Raw genomic sequence first — 6,000 nt, forward strand, 5'->3', positions numbered from 1 at the left:
GTACCACCTCCACTGCAACAGTGCGCACAGTCTTCAGCAGGGGCTTTCTGCTCCCCACCTCCACAGCTGCCTAGGCTCTGCCACTGTGGTAAATGCCTGCAGGAAGGCAGGTACCCCTGTATTTGCTAGCACTCTTGCTGCAGCTGCTGCACTTTGGGCCCCACAGCACATTGGACTACAAACCTCATGGAGCCAGAGAACAAAGTCAGGACCCCAGAGTTAGCATATGCAGGCCAGGGGTTGGGAACTGAGCACTGGCCCCCTAAAAGCTTTCAGAAATTAAGCCATTTGGCTGAATCGAACTTGTACCACAATCAAACCCTCAAGCTCATCAATAAAGGAAAAGAAACCCAGCCAAAGGTCAGCAACCTCAAAGATTGTAGGTACATAAACCCACAAATATGAGAAAGAATCAGTGCAAGAACGCTAAAAACTCAAAAAGCCAGAATGCCTTCTTTCCTACAAATGACCATGTCACCTGTCCAGCAAGGGTTCACAACAGGCGAGGCTGAGATGGCTGAAATGACAGAAGCAGATTTCAGATTATGAATAGGAATGAAGTTCATTGAGCTATAAGAGTACATTGTAACCCATTACAAGAAAGCTAAAACTTATGATAAAACATTGCAGGAGCAGATAGATAAAATAGCCAGTATACAGAAGAACACAACTGACCTGACAGAGCTAAAAACACACTACGAGAATTTTATAATTCAGTCACATGTATTACTGGCAGAATGAACAGAGCCTCCAAGAAATATGGAATTATGTAAAGAGACTGAATCTACGACGGACTGGTGTACCTGAAAGAGATGGGGAGAATGGAACCAACTTGGAAAACATATTTTAGGATATTATCCATGAGAACACCCCCAATGTAGCTAGAAAGGCCAACATACAAATTCAGGAAACACTGAGAACCCCAGTAAGATATTCCACAAGAAGTTCATCCCCAAGACACAATCATCAGATTCTCCAAGGTTAAAATGAATTAGAAAAATGTTAAAGGCAGCTAGAGACAAAGCTCAGGTCACTTGCAAAGGGAAGCCCATTGGACTAAAAGTGGACTTCTCAGCTAAAACCCTACAAGCCAGAAGAGATTTGGGGCCAATATTCAACATTCTTAAAGAAAAGAAGTTCCAATGGAGAATTTCCTATCTGGCCAATCTAAACTTCATAAGCAAAGGAGAAATAAGATCTTTTTCAGACAAGCAAATGCTGAGGGAAATTGTTACCACCATATCTGTCTTAGAAGAACTCCTGAAGGAAGCACCCAATATGCAAAGGAAAGACTGTTACCAGCCACTACAAAAACACACTGAAGTACACAGTTTAGTGACAGTATAGAGCAACCACATAAACAAGTCTGCATAATAACCAGCCAGCATTATGATGACAAGATAAAAGACATATCAATACTAAAGTTAAATGCAAATGGGATACATGCCCCAACTAAAGGACACAGAGTGTCAAGCTGGATAAAGGGCCAAGGCCCATTGGTATGTCACTTTCAAGTGACCCATCTCATGTGTAATGACACACCCAGCTCAAAATAAAGGGATGGAGAAATACCTACCAAGCAAATGGAAAACAAAAAAAGCAATCCTAGTTTCTGACAAAACAGAATTTAAAACAACAAAGATCCAAGAAGACAAAGAAGGGCATCACATAATGGTAAAGGGTTCAGTTGACAAAGACAATCTAGCCATTCTAAATATATATGCACTCAGCACAGGAGTACCCAGTTTCATAAAGCAAGTACGTAGACACTTTCAAAGAGTCTTAGACTCCCACTCAACAACAGTGGGAGACTTTAACACCCCACAGACAATATTACTTTGATCATTGAGACAGAAAATTAACAATGATATTCAGGACTTGAACTCAGCACTGGATCAAATGGACCTGATAGTTATCTCCAGAACTTTTGACCTCAAACCAAAAGAGTATACATTATTCTCATCACCACATTGCACTTACTCTAAAATCAATCAAATAATCAGGAGTAAAACACTCCTCAGCAAACATAAAAGAATTCACATCATAACAGTCTCTCAGAACACAACGCAATCAAATTCAAAATCAAGATTAAGAAATTTACTCAGAACTGTACAATGACATGGAAATTGAATAACCTGCTCCTAGATGACTTTTGAGTAAATAATGAAATTAAGGCAGAAACCAATATGTTTTTTGACATTAATGGAACAAAAAGAAAACATACTAGAATCTCTGGGACACAGCTAAGGCAGTGTTAAGAGGAAAATTTACAGCACTAAATGCCCACGTTAAAAGTTAGAAGAATCTCTAGTTAACAACCTAACATCACAACTAAAAGAATTAAAGAACAAAGAGAAAACATATTTTAAAGCTAGCAGAAGATAAGAAATAACCAAAATCAAAGCTGAACTGAAGGAGATAGGCATTAAAAAAAAAAAAAAAAAAAAAAAAACATTCAGAAGATCAAAGAATCCAGGAGCTGTTTTTTTTTTTTTTTTTTGAAAAAATTAATTAAATGGATAGACTGCTAGCTAGATGAATAAAGAAGAGAGAAGACTCACTTAAGAATGGCATGAACCCGGGAGGTGGAGCTGACAGTGAGCCAAGATTGCACCACTGTGCTCTAGCCTGGGCGACAGAGCGAGACTCCGTCTCAAAAAATATATATATAATAAATAAATAAATAAATAGAAATGATAAGGGGAATATTACCACTGGCACCTCAGAAATGCAAACAACCATGAGAAAATATTATGAATTCCTCTATGCACATAAACCAGAAAATCTATAAGAAATGGATAAATTCCTGGACACATACACCCTCCCAAGACTTAGCCAGGAAGAAATTGGGTCCTTAAACAAATCCATAATGAGTCCTGAAATTGAGGCAGTAATAAATAGTCTACAAACCAAGAAAAGCTCAGGACCAGACAGATTCACAGCTGAATTCTACCAGGTGTACAAAGAAGAGCTAGTACCATTCCTGCTGAAACTATTCAAAAAAATGGAAAAGGAAGGACTCCTCCCTAACTCATGCTATGGGGCCTCCCTAACTGATGTTATTGGTCTGAAAACTTCAGACCAATATTCAGCATCATCCTGATGCCAAAACCTGTAAGGGATACAACAAAAAAATAAAACTTCAGAACAGTATTTTTTATGAACATCAGTGCAAAAATTCTCAACAAAACACTGGTACACTGAATCCAGAAGCACATCAAAAAGCTTATCCACTATGATCAAGTAGGTTTTATCCCTGGGATTCTAGGTTTGTTCAAAATATGCAAATCAGTAAATACAATTCATCACATAAACAGAGCTAAAGACAAAAACCGCATGATTAGCTCAATAGATGCAGAAAAAGCTTTCAATAAAATTTAATGTCTCTTCATGTTAAAAATTCTCAATAAACTATGTATTGAAAAAACATACCTCAAAATAATAAGAGCCATTTATTGCAAACCCATAGGCAATATCATACTGAATGGGCAAAAGCTGGAAATATTCCCCTTGAAAGCCAGCACAAGACAAGGATGCTGTTTCTCACCACTCCTATTCAACATAATATTGGAAGTCCTGGCCAGCGCAATCAGGCAAGAGAAAGAAATAAGGGACATTCAAAATAGGAAGGGAGGAAGTCAAACTATCCCTTTTTGCAGATGACATGATCCTATATCTAGAAAATTCTATCATCTCAGCCCAAAAGCTTCTTAAGTTGAAAAATGACTTCAGCAAAGTCTCAGGATACAAAATCAATGTGCAAAAATCACTAACATTCCTATACACCAACAAGAGTCAAGCTGAGAGCCAAATCAAGAATGAACTTTCAGTCACTATTGTCACAAAAAAGAATAAAATACCTAGCAATACAGCTTACTAGGGAGGTGAAGGATCTCTGCAAGGAGAACTACAAACCACTGCTCAAAGAAATCAGAGATGACACAAATGAATGAAAAATATTTCATTCATTCGTGGATAGGAAGAATCATTGTCTCTAAAATGGCCATATTGACCAAAGCAATTTATAGATTCACTGCTATTCCTATTTTTTAAAGCCATTGAGATTCTTCACAGAGCTAGAAAAACTATTTTAAAAATCACATGAACAGAGCTAGAAAAAAAACTATTTTAAAAATCACATGGAAAGAAAAAGAGCACAACTGGTTAAGGAAATTTTAAGCAGAAAGAACAAAGCCTGAGGCATTACACCACTTGAATTTAAACTAGTCTACAGGGTTACAGTAACCAAAACAGCATGGTACTGGCACAAAAATAGACACATAGGCCAATGGAACAGAATAGAGAATCCAGAAATAAGACCACACCCCTACAACTACCTGATCTTTGACAAACTTGACAAAAACAAGCAATGGGGAAAGGATTCCCTATTCAATAAATAATGCTGGGATAACTGGCTAGGTGGATGCAGGTGATTGAAACTGGACTCCTTTACATTATATACAAAATTAACTCAAGATGTATTAAAAATACTTAAATATAAAACTGAAAACAAGAAAAATCTTGAAAGTCAACATAGGCAATGTCATTTGGGGCATAGGCATGGGCAAATAATTCATGACAAAAATGACAAAATAAATTACAACCAAAGCAAAAATTGACAAATGGGAACTAATTAAATGAATGAGCTTCTGCACAGCAAAATAAACTATCAGCAGAATAAACAGACAACCAAAAGAATGGGAGAAAATGTTTGCAAACTATGCATCTGATAAAGATCTGCTATTCAGCATCTATAAGGAACTTAAATAAATTTACAAGTAAAAAACAAACTCATTAAAAAGTGGGCAAAGAACATGAACAGGCAGTTTTCAAGACAAGACATACATGTGGACAAAAACTGTATGAAGGAAAGCTCAACATCACTGATCATTAGATTAATGCAAGTCATAACCACAATGAGATACCATGTCACACCAGTTAGAATGTCTATTATTAAAAAGTCAAAAATAATCAATGCTGGTGAGGTTGTGCAAAAAAAGGGAATGCTGATACACTTTTGCTAAGAGTGTACATTCATTCAACCATTGTGGATGACAGTTTGGTTATTCCTCAAAGACCTAAAGACAGAAATACTACTTGATCCAGCAATCCCATTACTGGGTGTATACCCAAAGAGACATACATCATTCTATTATAAAGACACATGCATGCATATATATTATTGCAGTCACTATTCACAATAGTAAAGATATGGAATCAATCTAAATGACCATCAGTGATAGACTGGGTAAAGAAAATGTGGTACATATATACCATGGAATACTATGCAGCCATAAAAAAACCCAAAAATTACTTCCTTTGCAAGGACATGAATGGATTTGGAGGTCATTATCCCCAGTATACTAATGCTGGAGTAGAAAACCAAGTACCATGTGTTCTCACTTATAAGTGAGAGCTAAATGATGAGAACACATGGACACATAGAGGGAAACAATACACACTAGGGTCTATCAGAAGGTGAAGGTTGGTAGGAGGGAGATGATCAGGAAAACTAACTAATGGATACTAGGCTTAATACCTGAATGATGAAATAATCTGTACACCAAACCCCTGTGACCCAAGTTTATTGATGTAATAAGCCTGCATATGTATTCCTCAACTTAAAAATTAAAAATAAATATATAGAAAAAAGAAGTCAGTCACAAAAGACAATATAATGCATGTCTCCTTTTATATGAAATGTCTAGAATAGAATAATTTATGGATATAGAAAGTATACTTATGGTTGCCTAGGTCTCAAGAAAGAAGTGAATGGGGAGTGACTGTTAATGGATATGGGTTTTATTTCTGTAATGACTAAAATGTTCTAAATAAGATTGTGATGATGGTTGTACCAGTCTGTAAGTACACTGATAACCATTGAATTATACACTTTAAATAGGCCAGTAATATAGTATGTGAATTATATCTCAATAAAGCAGTTAAAATACAAAAAAAAAAAGAATAAAAGATTATCATCTTCCTTTACACTGGCTATTG

General features: G+C 36.4%; 1 long non-coding RNA gene across 1 annotated transcript in view; it reads left to right on the forward strand.

The window, feature by feature from the left end:
* LOC144338765 (uncharacterized) overlaps positions 1 to 5,639 on the forward strand; it is a 117,622-nt gene extending 111,983 nt beyond the window's left edge. Inside the window, exon 2 of the long non-coding RNA XR_013413137.1 lies at positions 3,635 to 5,639. This is a non-coding gene — a long non-coding RNA (uncharacterized LOC144338765). The remainder of the gene's footprint in view (positions 1 to 3,634) is intronic.
* Positions 5,640 to 6,000: the final 361 nt, after the last annotated feature.

Source organism: Macaca mulatta, chromosome X (genome assembly GCF_049350105.2).
Source record: "Macaca mulatta isolate MMU2019108-1 chromosome X, T2T-MMU8v2.0, whole genome shotgun sequence".
In the NCBI taxonomy this organism is placed as follows: domain Eukaryota; kingdom Metazoa; phylum Chordata; class Mammalia; order Primates; family Cercopithecidae; genus Macaca; species Macaca mulatta.